A 13,258-nucleotide genomic window follows, 5' to 3' on the forward strand; every position below is an offset into this window, starting at 1 on the left:
AGATCTGGGGAATTAGAGCACAGGTTATTATGTTATTTGTTATGTTCAGCAAATCATTCCTGATTAATTTTTGCTGTCATGAAGTGTTGTATTTGATCTGTACTTACAGGTGTGTATACAGGTGGGTTTCCCAGCAGAACCTTGCCCAGAGCATCACGTTGTCTCCACTGATTTGCCTTTTTCCAATAGTACAACTTGGTGTCACATTTTCCCAGCAGTGTAACTAAAGTCTTGTGGGCCCCGATGCAATCTCTTGTCCGGGGCCCCCTACCTCATCCCTACAGCGAATTCTTGATAGTGATGGTTACAGGTGCTAAGGAGTTTAATCCACCTTAGTGTGGTTAGGAGTAATCCGTGGGTGTCCTTGGTTTATGGCCCAAATGGAAGCTGCAATCTCAATACTGATTCCGGTGCTTATGGGACCCTAAGGCTCCTGGGCCCTGGTGTGCCTGCACTCTCTGCACCTCCTTAGGTTATGCCCCTGATTGTTCTCCAGGTAAGTAATACACATGCACCAGGCTGTCCAAATGATGTAAAAGAAACTGGGTTTCCTTAGACCAGGCAACCTTTTCTCATTGCCCCTTGGACCAGTTCCGATACTCATATACCGATTAAAGGCACTGTCAGCACTGGACACAGGTCAGCATGGACACTCTCACCCATGATCCATCTCTAGTTTTCCTGGATGAGAGAAGAGAGACACCGGGCGCACTAAGTGTAGTAAGATTAAAATCTAGTGGTATACTCTGACCTATCCTTCAAGCCACATATTCAAAACCTCAACACCTCCTGTCGCCTCCAGCTCAAGAACATCCACCAAATCCGCTCCTTCCTCACCCCGGAAACTACAAAGACGCTCGTCCAGGCCCTCATAATCTCCCGCCTAGACTACTGGAACACCCTTCTCCATGGACTCCCAGCTAACACCCTCGCCCCCCTCCAGTCCACCCTAAACTGCGCTGTTCGCTTAATTCACCTCACCCCCCGAACCTCATCGGCTGCTCCCCTCTGCCAGTCCCTCCACTGGCTACCTATAGCCCAGCGAATTGAGTTCAAGCTACTAACACTAACATACAAAGCCATCCACAACCTGTCCCCTCCATATATCTCTGAACTAACCCACCGCTACCTGCCCACACGTAACCTCAGATCCTCTAATGACCTCCTACTCCGCTCTGCCCTCATCCGCTCCTCACACAACCGTCTCCAAGATTTCTCCCGTGCATCCCCCATACTCTGGAACTCCCTACCAAGACACATAAGACTGATCCCCACAATCACAGGCTTCAAGAAGGCCCTGAAGACTCATCTATTCAGGAAGGCCTACAACCTCCAATAACACTATCACCGCACTGCCATCTGTACCCCATAGATTGTAAGCCCTCGCGGGCAGGCCCTCTACCCCACTGTGCCAGTCGGTCATTGTTAGTATTATATCTATCTGTATAATTTGTGTATTGTATGTAAACCCCCAAATGTAAAGCACCATGGAAATAATGGTGCTATATAAATAAACAACAATAATAATAATATTATTGGGGGGGGGCGTGGCTTGCGCGTGAAGCGGTCGGCCGCATGTAGCTGGAGCTCCGGGCCGAATCACTATTAATCCTGACTCCCAGCCTGCACATCTGAAGCCCCTGGTACCTGTGATACTGGGCCGGGTCCTGGAGTGGGTCCTCTCGCAGCTGGCTTCCGCGTAGTGGCGTTTTGGAGGCGGTGAGGAGCCGAGAGTAGTTGCGGCCTACTCCTGCAGTGTGAAGCCGGCCGCCATCTTCCTGTCTGTGGAGCGGCAGCGCGGCATACTCTCCCGGCCTGTGGCCCCAGGTGATGGTGGAATTGGGGCTCCGGACCTTTCCCAGTCGACCCATATACATCCTGGGTGCCTCCTTTGCTGCTGTGGGTCTGGACGCTGGTGAGTGGAGATCTGGTGTGGGCCTGGATTGCCTGGGATCCCTTCCTACCCCCCCTCGGCCTGAACAGCAGCCATTTCCTGCTTCCTCTTCTGTATGATTGAGCAGTGTCCCCAGCCTGGATGTCTGGTCTCCCTCAGCTGGCTTCTTGTGGTGGTCCTGTGGCGTGTGGTGAGCGCTGAACACATCCTAGTTATTCTTCTGGCAGCTTCAGCCTAGGAATTGTTATATCCTGCCTCAGCTTTCTCTCCATCATATATTTACGGACTGTGTTGCCCTGCATATTTGTCCTCCATACCTGTGATTGCTGTGGCTGCTCCTTGTGGATTGGGCCTTCTCCATCCGCCATCATACCTACTTCTACGGCACGCAAGAAGGGCGGCGGCGGACTTTCCAAAATGAGTCGCCCGCTGTCGAGCTCCACGTCGGATCGCCTACGTAGCTTTACCAGATCCTCCACTCCCCCGCCTACCACTTCTCCTGCGGCTTCCTCATCGGCTGAACCTATGGATACTGCTGAACCCACCTTGAAACAGGTGACTGCACAGTTGCTGGAAGCGATACAGGCTGGCACCTCTTCCTTGACTGGTAAAATTGAAGAGGTTAAAATTGATCTTGGCCTGCTTCGACAGGACTTTCAGTCTCTGCGGGATAGAGTGGGTGAAGTGGAGGATCGTGTTTCTCGGGTGGAAGATTCTGTTCAACCCATCCCTGCCAAAATTCAAGAGCTGGAACGGGCGGCAGCTTTGTGGACTCAGAGGGCGGATGATCTGGAGAATAGGCTGCGACGCAACAATTTGCGCATATTGGGTCTTCCAGAAAAAACAGAGGGTGCTGACCCCCGATCCTTCATGGAAAAATGGCTACGTGATATTCTGCCGGAAGCTCATTTTTCTCCCATATTTGCTGTTGAAAGAGCCCACAGAGTTCCTGCCAGACCTCCTCCTCCGGGGGCCCCCCCGCGCCCCTTACTGGCCCGGTTGATTAATAGTACGGATCGTGACACCGCGCTGCGGGCTGCGCGTCAGGTTGGGGAGATCAAGTTCAATGGAGCGACAGTGGCGATGTTTCCTGACTTCTCGGCTGCTCTCCAGAAAACCCGAGCATCCTTTGTGGCGGTCAAGAGACGTCTCCGAGAAAAGGCTATACAGTATTCTATGATTTATCCAGCCCGACTTCGTGTCATCCATGGTGACCGTTCCCTTTTCTTCAATTCTCCCAAGGATGCGGAGGACTGGTTGTCCCTGTTGCCCCGATCTCCTCGGCGCTGACATCATATCCTGGTGGTGAGAGGTCCTGTTAGACCGGAGGCCCGGCCTTATGGCTTTTGTCGTTACAGTGTTTAATTGACCCGGTGGCCTAAGGTGTGTTCACTGCTTTGGTTCTGCACCTTCGGCTTTATTACATGAACGTACTTTGCTTATTTTGCGCAAAATTTTTTCGAGAGAGTGCCCAACAATCCATCTGTATTGGGTGCACTTTCTCCCCCGTTGAAAGTAGCTACGAGACTGTACTACTCCGTATCTGGTTAATGTGTTCGAGACTGTTTGCGCCCTCCATGGGTGTGTTGTTCTATTTTGTCTGTGTTGTCACGGTTTTTTTTTTGCTGTGCCACATACTGAATTGTCTTTTTCTCCTGAGACCCCGCTCACTACCCTGTGCCTCCTGCCCGTGGCTCACGCTTTACAGATATAAGAGATTGTATTGTTATGGCGTCACTTAATGTTTTTTCATGGAATGTGAGGGGTCTAGGTAGTCCGCGTAAGAGATCTACTGTCTTCTCTCAAATTAGGCAGGTCCACCCTCATATTGTTTGCCTCCAGGAGACACATATGGTGGCGGAGACTGTTAGCCGGCTTCAGAAGCCGTGGGTTCAGTGGGCCGCTCATTCTATGCATACCTCCTTCTCTAGGGGGGTGTCTATCCTGGTGCATCGCAGTATTAGGTGGGAACCGGGGGTGATTGAGCGGGATCCCGAGGGGCGCTACATATTTGTCCAAGCATGGATAGACTCTACCCTGTATGTGATTTTAGGTGTATATTTACCGCCTGCCTCCGATATGTCTGTACTCCAGGGTGCGACTCAGTTTGTGGTCAGGTTTCCTGGGGCGGTGGTGTTATGCCTGGGTGATTTTAATCGGGTGATGAATGAAGCTGCAGACCGATTTCATGCTGGTGTGGATCCTCCGCTGTCTTCTCGTCCCACCTCTATGGCCAAATTGGTCCGGGAGTTGGGTTGGCAGGACTTGTGGAGGGTGGTGTTCCCTGATTCCCGAGTTTTTTCCTGTCATTCTGCTCATAGACATGCCCTGTCCCGCATTGATTATGCCTTTGGGAATGTTAAGACCTGTTCCATTCTACAATCCGTATCTTACTTGCCTAGGACGGTTTCCGATCACTCCCCTCTCTTGGTCATCTTGAATCATGGGGACACGATTAGATCGAGTTTGAGCTGCCGTATACACCCCTTTTGGCTCAAATTATTTACACCCAATGATAGGATCCCTGACCAGCTTCAGGTATTTCTGACCGTTAACTCCCCGGATACATGCCCCTCTCTCCTTTGGGAGACCATGAAGGCATACCTACGTGGGTGTATTAGGTCCTCCATTTCTTTTATTAAAAGGGAATCCTCGTTACTGGAGACTTCCCTAGCGGCCCGGTGTGTCTCCCTGGAGGCTGCGTATGTTGCGAACCCCACGGATGAGTCTAGATCCCAATGGTTGCATGCAGGCAGACAGTATTTGCATGCACTCCATGAGAAGGCCCGCAGATCTCTGTTTTTTAGCAAACAGAAATTCTATGAACTCGGGAATCAGTCTAGCAGCCTATTGGCCCACCTGGTACACCAAAACACGGCCTCTCCAGCTATTTTCCGAGTACGCTCGGAGACCGGCGATATCCTCACCAATAGTAATGATATTAGAACCCGTTTCCACCAGTATTACAGTGACTTATATAGTTCTAAATTAGGAGTTGGTGATCAGGATCTGGCTCTTTACTTAGATTCCATTCCCTTCCCCGTTCTGTCTGAGGACCAGCGTGCTTTTTTGGACTCCCCCTTTACCTTGGAGGAGTTGACGGAGGCGCTGGCGGACATGGCGAGGGGGAAATCTCCAGGTCCTGACGGTATTCCGATAGAGGTGTATGCTCAGTATGGGGATGTGCTCCTGCCAGTGCTGCTAAAATGTTATGAACGTGCCTTTCGGGACCGTAGTCTTCCGGCGTCCTTTTATGATGCCACAATTGTTGTTCTTCTCAAACCAGATAAGGATCCGCTGGACTGTGGTTCTTACAGGCCTATTTCTTTGTTGAATATCGATTATAAATTACTGACTAAAATGTTGGCAAGGAGACTTAACACTGTGGTTCTTGATCTGGTTCATTCGGATCAAGCTGGTTTTATGCCAGGCAAATCTACGTCTGATAATCTTAGACGTGTCCAGGTGGTGACCCAGATTGGCTCAGCCACTTCGGCGGACTGGGCAATAGCCTCGTTAGATGCTACAAAGGCATTCGACTCTGTCGAGTGGCCTTTTCTTTTACAATCTTTGCGTAAATATGGGTTTGGGGATGGATTTATTACTTGGATCTCCATTCTGTACTGTTCCCCTAGGGCGGCGTTGTCCATTAATGGTTCGCTGTCTCCGTATTTTACTTTGGGTAGGGGCACGCGGCAGGGTTGCCCTCTCTCTCCGCTGCTATTTGCTTTAGCTATAGAACCCTTGGCCATACTCCTGAGGCACGACCCTCTCTATAAAGGTATCTCCATTGGCCCTAGCGAGGAGAGGGTTGCGCTTTATGCTGACGACCTCCTTCTATTTATGTCTGACCCCTCTATATCCTTGCCCCGAGCCATGGAAGTGGTAAATGTTTTTGGCAATTATTCGGGCCTACGCACTAACTGGTCTAAGTCCTCTTATATGCATATAGGTGGGGTGCCGGCGGCAGCGGAGGGGGAGGTAGTATGTGGATTGCCGGTGGTCTCTGCTTTTAAGTATCTTGGGATCGTCATTCCCAGAGACTATAAGAGTTATCTGGACCTTAATGTTTTCCCCCTTCTCTCGCACTTCCGCTCTAAATTCCTGACCTGGGCTGCATTGCCCCTGTCCGTAGCGGGCAGGATAAACCTGATTAAAATGATTGTATTACCCAAATGTCTATACTCTTTAAGTAATTCGGCCGTGCCTGTGCCCCTCCGATTTTTTAGACAGATGGACTCCTTGATGATCTCTTTTGTGTGGGGTCATTCTAGATCCAAATTGAGATTGACTGCTCTCCAGAGGCCGAAACAACTCGGGGGGGCGTCACTCCCTGATCTGTTTCTTTATTATCTTGCGGGTCAACTCCGCTTTATAAAGCCCTGGCTTTCCTCGGATCGGCTCCCGGGGCCGGAGAGGCATTTGGCTCACCATCTGGACCTGAATATCTTGTGGCCTGTGCTGGACCAGTCTCGGTTGTTCAGGGGTAGGCTTTTGCCCATTCATACTCTGGCGGCGCAGGTTTGGGCGCAGGCCCGGAAAGTATCTTCTTATTCGGACACCCCTGCAGAGACCCCCTTGTGGGACAATCCTGGCTTGTCTGATCTATTTGTGTTACCTGATGCTAGGTCTTGGTCACGATATGGGGTGTCTACTCTAGCGAATTTATATACACAGGGGGTGTTTGTTACTTTTGACTCTTTGACCGCATCACATGAGATCCCAAGACACCAGTTCTTTAGGTTTCTTCAGATACGTCATGCTCTTTCCTCGATATTTCCTGCCCAACCGTGTGCCATTTCCGAATACCCGCTCATTGGTGTGCTACGCTCTCAGGGCCCTGGGGGTCTTATTTCGGTTCTATATAACCATCTAATTCAGGTAAAGGTATCTCTGGCTGAGTCCCCGGCTCTGACGCGTTGGCGCACCAATATCCCAGAATTGACTGATGAGCTGTTTCAGGAGGTTTTGGAATCTCCTCTTTATGTCTCTCCTTCAGCTAATAATAAATTGATCCAAATTTTTATCATACACCAATGTTATTTGACCCCTGTCCGTTTGCACAGAATGGGCCGTATGTCTAGCTCGACTTGTCTCAGGTGTCCGTATCCTCGTGCAGATTTTTGGCACATGATGTGGGGTTGTCCGGTGGTTCGCACCTTTTGGAGGGGAGTGGTAGACCTTCTGGCAGATGTCCTGGGCCGCCCAGTCCCGTTTTCTCCCGAAGTCTGCCTGTTTGGCGTTTTGGAGGAGGAGTTGTGGCAGCATCATACTCGAATTTTTCTTAGCGAGTGCTTGTTTTATGCTAGGAAAGCCATCGCCTTGCGGTGGATGGCCCCTAGATCCCCATCTGTCTCCCAATGGCGGAAAATGGTTAACTCGGTTCTCCCATTTAATCAGATTATATATAAAGGGAGGGGCTGTCCCCAGAAATTTACTACGGTATGGGGTGCGTGGTGTGATTCTCCCGTGACCCAATACTCTGCTCCCATGATGCGTTCGGCCCTAGACACCTTTGCTCCATAAATGGGAGCTACTGCCAGATAGGTCTGTGACTCCTCGTGTGGGGAATATATGTGACTGTTGTAACTTTGTTGTTGTGTCATGTGATATTGTGTTCAGAACTGTGTTGTGGTCGGGGTGGTTGGGTTGGGGTCGGGATGGACCAGTGCTGTGGCTTGTTTCTGGTTAACTATATGTTTCTTGTGCTTATACTGTACCTGTGTTTTTCTTTTGTTTTGATTGTATTACTTGCTTTGTTATGTAATCTTCAATAAAACGAGTTTAAAAAAAATAATAATATTATTGGTAATAATAGCAGAGCCAGGTGGCCTCTCACCTTGTGGAGTTGTGTCAGACACAACACCCTTTTAGCATGTGTATATCAAGGTAGGGGCAGCAGCGGTTCAACCCGTTTACACCGATATGGAGAAAACAAATTGGAAGCAGGCACTATGGAACTGTGTCCACAGAAATGGGGATCCACGCTCACTGGCAGCCAGAAGAAGACCAATCGACAATTCGGATAAATAGTACCATTTATTGTAATAAGACAAAAGAAGCACGACACGTTTCGGGCCATGCTTATGTCTTGTTTTATTTGTGCTTTACAGTTTAAATTGCACTTGAGAAAGGGTCTTTGCTCGGCTCGAGAGGCGTTGTGCTTCTTTTGTCTTATTACAATAAATGGTACTATTTATCCGAATTGTCGATTGGTCTTCTTCTGGCTGCCAGTGAGCGCGGATTCCCATTTCTGTGGACACAGTTCCATAGTGCCTGCTTCCCATTAGTTTTCCTGGTTGTCCTTTCTTGGACCACTTGTGCATTGAGAAAGGTAATTCTTAGTTGTGAATTTACTAAAACATTTCCAGGAGGAATATTAAAGGAAAGACACAATATCAAGTTCTAAGAAAAGTGAAAGGTAACAGGTTTTTTTTTTTACGCTAAATGCAAATATTGGCTAAGTAAGATGTGTATGGCAGCCTGTGCCTAGCTATATTCAGCCCTGATAGTCTTTCTTTAATTGGATAAAGTTATCCCAGTCGTAGTCAAATATATAGATTCTGACTTTAACCCATTCCTGGTGCACAGAATAAACCACTTTATTTACAGCTGTTAGGATATTAAGTTAAAGAAATATGTATCTCTCTTTCATAAAAAAAAAAGGTCGAGGAAATTTGCGAGACTTAAACCTGCTAACTTGATGCTTGTATCCACTGTGTGATAGTAAGTAACATGACAGCAACCTGACTACCTTACTGCTCAGAATATATTCAGGTTGTAATTTACAATTTCACCACTATGTGTCACCATCATCATAGTAAGTTATATATGATAGATAGATAGATAGATAGATAGATAGATAGATAGATGATAGATATTAGATAGATAGATATTAGATAGATAGATAGATAGATAGATAGATAGATAGATAGATGATAGATATTAGATAGATAGATATTAGATAGATAGATATTAGATAGATAGATATTAGATAGAGAGATAGATATTAGATAGATAGATAGATAGATAGATAGATAGATAGATATTAGATAGATAGATAGATAGATAGATAGATATGAGATAGATAGATAGATAGATAGATAGATAGATAGATAGATAGATATTAGGTATTTGAAAAGATACTTGACTATGTTTTCCAAACTAGTAAAACGAATGAAAACATTTAACCTCCCAGAATGGGAGGGGGGGGGGGGTATTCTGGGAAGGTAACTGTCAGTGTCTTTTCCCTGTAACAAAGAGACGAATCTGAGTAATCCCCTGATCAATCCAATTTCGTAAAAACGGGTACAGCTGATATGCAAGTAAGAATTATGATGACAAGGACAGTAGGGATTTAGAGTTTTCCTTATAATTAGTCCTAAAGAGGTGGGCTGAAGCAATTCTAGATGTTGTTATTAGATTGGAGTATACAGTGTGGCCTCGAGGAGGATAATGAAGGAGGTATAAGGGTAAGTTCAGACGGGGTATTTTGGTCCGGAATCTGAGGCAGAGGCCGCCTCAGGTTCCGGACCAAAATATGGTTAGCTGCGATGGGATGCCGGTGCAGTCACTCACTCCTCTCCGGATTAGGCCCTAATGAATGGGCCTAGTCGGGAGTGTCTTCAGGCGGATATCGCGAGGCGAATCCGCCTGAAAGAATGAACATCTCGCTTCTTTTTTCCGGGAGCCGGAACAAACAGCTCACGGAAAAAAGAACTGACCGGCTCCCATTGATTTCAATGGGAGCCATCTTTTTGATCAGGATTTTGAAGCAATTATGGCCTCAAAATCCTGACCAAAAACCCCCCATGTGAACTTTCGCTAAGGAGAGAAATTAGTGGGAACCCGGCTAACCCGGCTGTCTCTCTTTCAATGAATGCCCATTCTAAAGAAGCTGTGTAAGTTGGGTCAGAACAGTAGAGATATAGTACTGTGACCATACTGATTTGTAACTAGGAGGAAGGCTACGCTGTGCACTCACGTGTAGGCAGTAATGGCGCCGGCTGCCTTCTGGTTGCGCCAAATAGAGGGTAATGCCAATGTTCCAAAGAGTTCAGCAGGTGCTTAAATAGTTACTGTGCTTATGAGCCACAATAGTAGTAAAGAGTACAGGCTCATGTAGCCATCTTACTCTGATGCCAAACTCTGCCCTTGGACCCATGAGCCCCTATATCCACAGTATTGGGCAAAAGTTTTATGCAAGTGTGGCAAAAATGCTTCAAAATAAGAATGCTTTGAAAATAACAAAGGATTATGTAGATAATCTTGTTTCCCTTAGTCCTAACAGCGGCACAATGTGGGGTATTTCGTGCCCCTGTGTGCTGGTAGGACAGGCGGAATTTTAATTAGCCATGTATTAATTTCACATGGCTTGTTCCCTTTAAGAGGGCACAGATACCTCCCCCCTGTGCGTAAATAACAAGTAATAATACATACATTCCAAAATAAACAACAATAGGGGGGGAATCCTTGTGCCGCTGTTAGGACTAAGGGAAACAAGATTATCTACATAATCCTTTGTTCCCTGTCGTCCCTACCAGCGGCACAATGTGGGGAAATAGCAAGTAATCCCCATAAGGGTGGGAGATTAAACACAAGCAGAATGTAATACAGTACGCCCGAAGGCAGTAGCTTCTGAGCCATACCGATCAAGTCGGTAGTGCTTCACAAAGGTCAATTCTGAAGACCAGGATGCTGCTGCACAAATCTGGTCCAAGGTGAGAGCCTTGACCTCTGCCCAAGAGGTCGATACTGCCCGCGTCGAATGGGCCCTTAGGACGGTCGGCGGAGGTAAGTTCTGACTCACAAACGCCAACTTGATTGCTTCCTTCACCCAGCGAGAGATGGTGACCTTAGAAGCCTTGCGGCCTTTATGGCCCCCTACATAATTTATTAACAAGTTCTCAGATCTCCTGAAAGCGCGTGTGCGCTGAAGGTAAATCTGCAGGTTCCGGACTAAATCTAGGGTATGCCACTTCTCCTCCTCAGGGGAAGTGGGCACGGGAAAAAAGGTTGGCAAGCAAATGAGCTGACTCACATTCGCCCTAGAAGAAACTTTCGGCCTGAATCCTGGCAGAAATCTCAACTGAACACGGTCTTCAAAGAAGGCAATGTAAGGAGCTTCCGATGAGAGTGCTTGAAGCTCCCCTACTCTTTTTGCCGAGGTGATAGCGAGGAGAAAAGATACCTTATAGGTCAGCCACTTTAGATCCACCTCCTCCAGAGGTTCGAATGGAGCAACACAAAGTGCCGTTAGGACCTTGCTGAGGTCCCATTGGTGGACAGGAGCAGAAACTGCTGGTCTCAGCCTAGTTGCCCCTTTGATAAAGGTGCTCACTAAAGGATCCTGAGACAACCGCCTCCCCAGATAGGCGGACAAAGCGGCTACATGTACCTTCAGGGTAGAAGCTGCAAGCCCTCTGTCTAGGCCGTCCTGCAGGAAATCCAGGATCGCCCTCACAGGGGGATCGGAGGAGTCCACTTCGTGTTCCGTGCACCAGGCCTGGAAAATATTACCGATCCTACGGTAATTCTTATTGGTCGAGGTGGCTCTGGCGCTGGCTAAAGTCCTTAGGACGCCTTGAGACAGTCCTCTATTCCTTAATAGGGACTGGTCAACCTCCAGGCTGTCAGATTGAATCTCCTCAGATCGTGGTGTCTCAGCTCTCCTTGTGTCACCAGATCTGGGAGGGGGGGAAGCCTCCAATACCTGCCTTGACTCATCCACATGAGCTGGGCAAACCAAGTCCTTTTCGGCCAGAACGGGATTATGGCAATTCCCGAGACTTGGTCCTGTCTGATTTTCATCAATACCTTGGGTATGATGGAAACTGGAGGGAAAATGTATATCAGCCTGAACCTCCATGGGATGGACAGGGCATCCACTGCCAAGGCATTGTCCTCCTGGTACAGAGAGCAGAAGGTTTCCACCTTGGCGTTGAGTCGGGTTGCCATGAGGTCGACATCCGGAAGGCCCCATGTTTGGACAATCTGATGGAATATGTCTTGATTGAGAGACCATTCTCCTGATACAGGGATACCCCGACTCAACTGATCCGCTACTATGTTCAGGGAGCCCTTGATGTGAACAGCGGATAGGTGGGTCAGATTCTTCTCTGCCCACGTGAAGATCAAGTTCGCCTCTCTCAGTAGGGCTGGAACCCTGGTGCCGCCCTGTTTGCTCAAGTATATTACCGTCGTCATATTGTCTGACCGGACCTTGACTGCCTTCCCTTCGAGAAAGGGGGCGAAGTACTTCAGCGCCAGATACACTGCTTTTAGCTCCTTCAGGTTGGAGGTTCCTACCTCTGGATTCCTCCACAGACCCTGGACAGTCCTGCCGTCCAGGTGGGCTCCCCATCCCGAATGGGACGCATCTGTTGTCAACAGGGTCCAACGAGGTTGAACCGAGGACCTTCCGTCTTTCAGGTGTCTCCACCATCTGAGGGAAAGACGGGTACCGGGAGAAAGGCAGATCTTCCTGTGCAGTCCCCGTGGAGATCCGTTCCAGGCTCTCAACACTTCCATCTGAAGGGGACGCAAGTGCCATAAAGCCCAAGGGACCGCCTTGGCTGAAGAAGACATCAGGCCTAGGACCCGCATGGCGGTGCGAATGGTGATCCATCGGGACCTGAGGAGGCCCCGAACCGAAGCTTCTATTTTTGCTCGCCTTGGACGAGATAGGAAAATCTGCATGCTCTGGGAATCCAGAACAAACCCTAGGAATTTCTTCCGGGTGGATGGCACTATTTCTGACGTCTCCCAATTGATCAGCCAACCTAACTCCTGGAGGAAGGCGATGGCTATCTGGAGGTGGTGATGGAGAATTGAAGTAGACTGAGCTTTTATAAGCCAGTCGTCGAGGTAGGGAACCACGAAGAGGCCTTGAAGTCTGAGAGCGGCGGCAACTGGTGCGACCATCTTGGTGAATACATACGGAGCTGACGATATGCCGAATGGCAGAGCAGTGAACTGTAGGTGCTCTCTGTGACCAGCCATAAGAACGGCTATACGTAGATATTTCCTGTGTGGCGGGAAGATGGGGATATGTAAGTAGGCATCCTTCAGGTCCAGGGTGACCATGACCTCGTTGCGCAATAGGAAATTGGTTACTGAGTCTATGGACTCCATCCTGAAAGGTTTTTTCTTTATGAAGAGGTTGAGGAACCGAAGATCTATAATCATCCGCCACCCTCCTGTGGACTTTGGAACCAAGAACACGGGTGAATAAACTCCTTGACCCACTTCGGGAGGAGGGACCCTTTCCAGGGCCCCCTTTAAGAGATATTCTGCGACGGAAGCCTCCAGGCAGTCTTGTTGTAGGGCTGGTAAGACCCGCGTAGTGATGAAACGATCCACCGG

This window comes from Leptodactylus fuscus, chromosome 1 (assembly GCF_031893055.1).
Source record: "Leptodactylus fuscus isolate aLepFus1 chromosome 1, aLepFus1.hap2, whole genome shotgun sequence".
NCBI lineage: Eukaryota > Metazoa > Chordata > Amphibia > Anura > Leptodactylidae > Leptodactylus > Leptodactylus fuscus.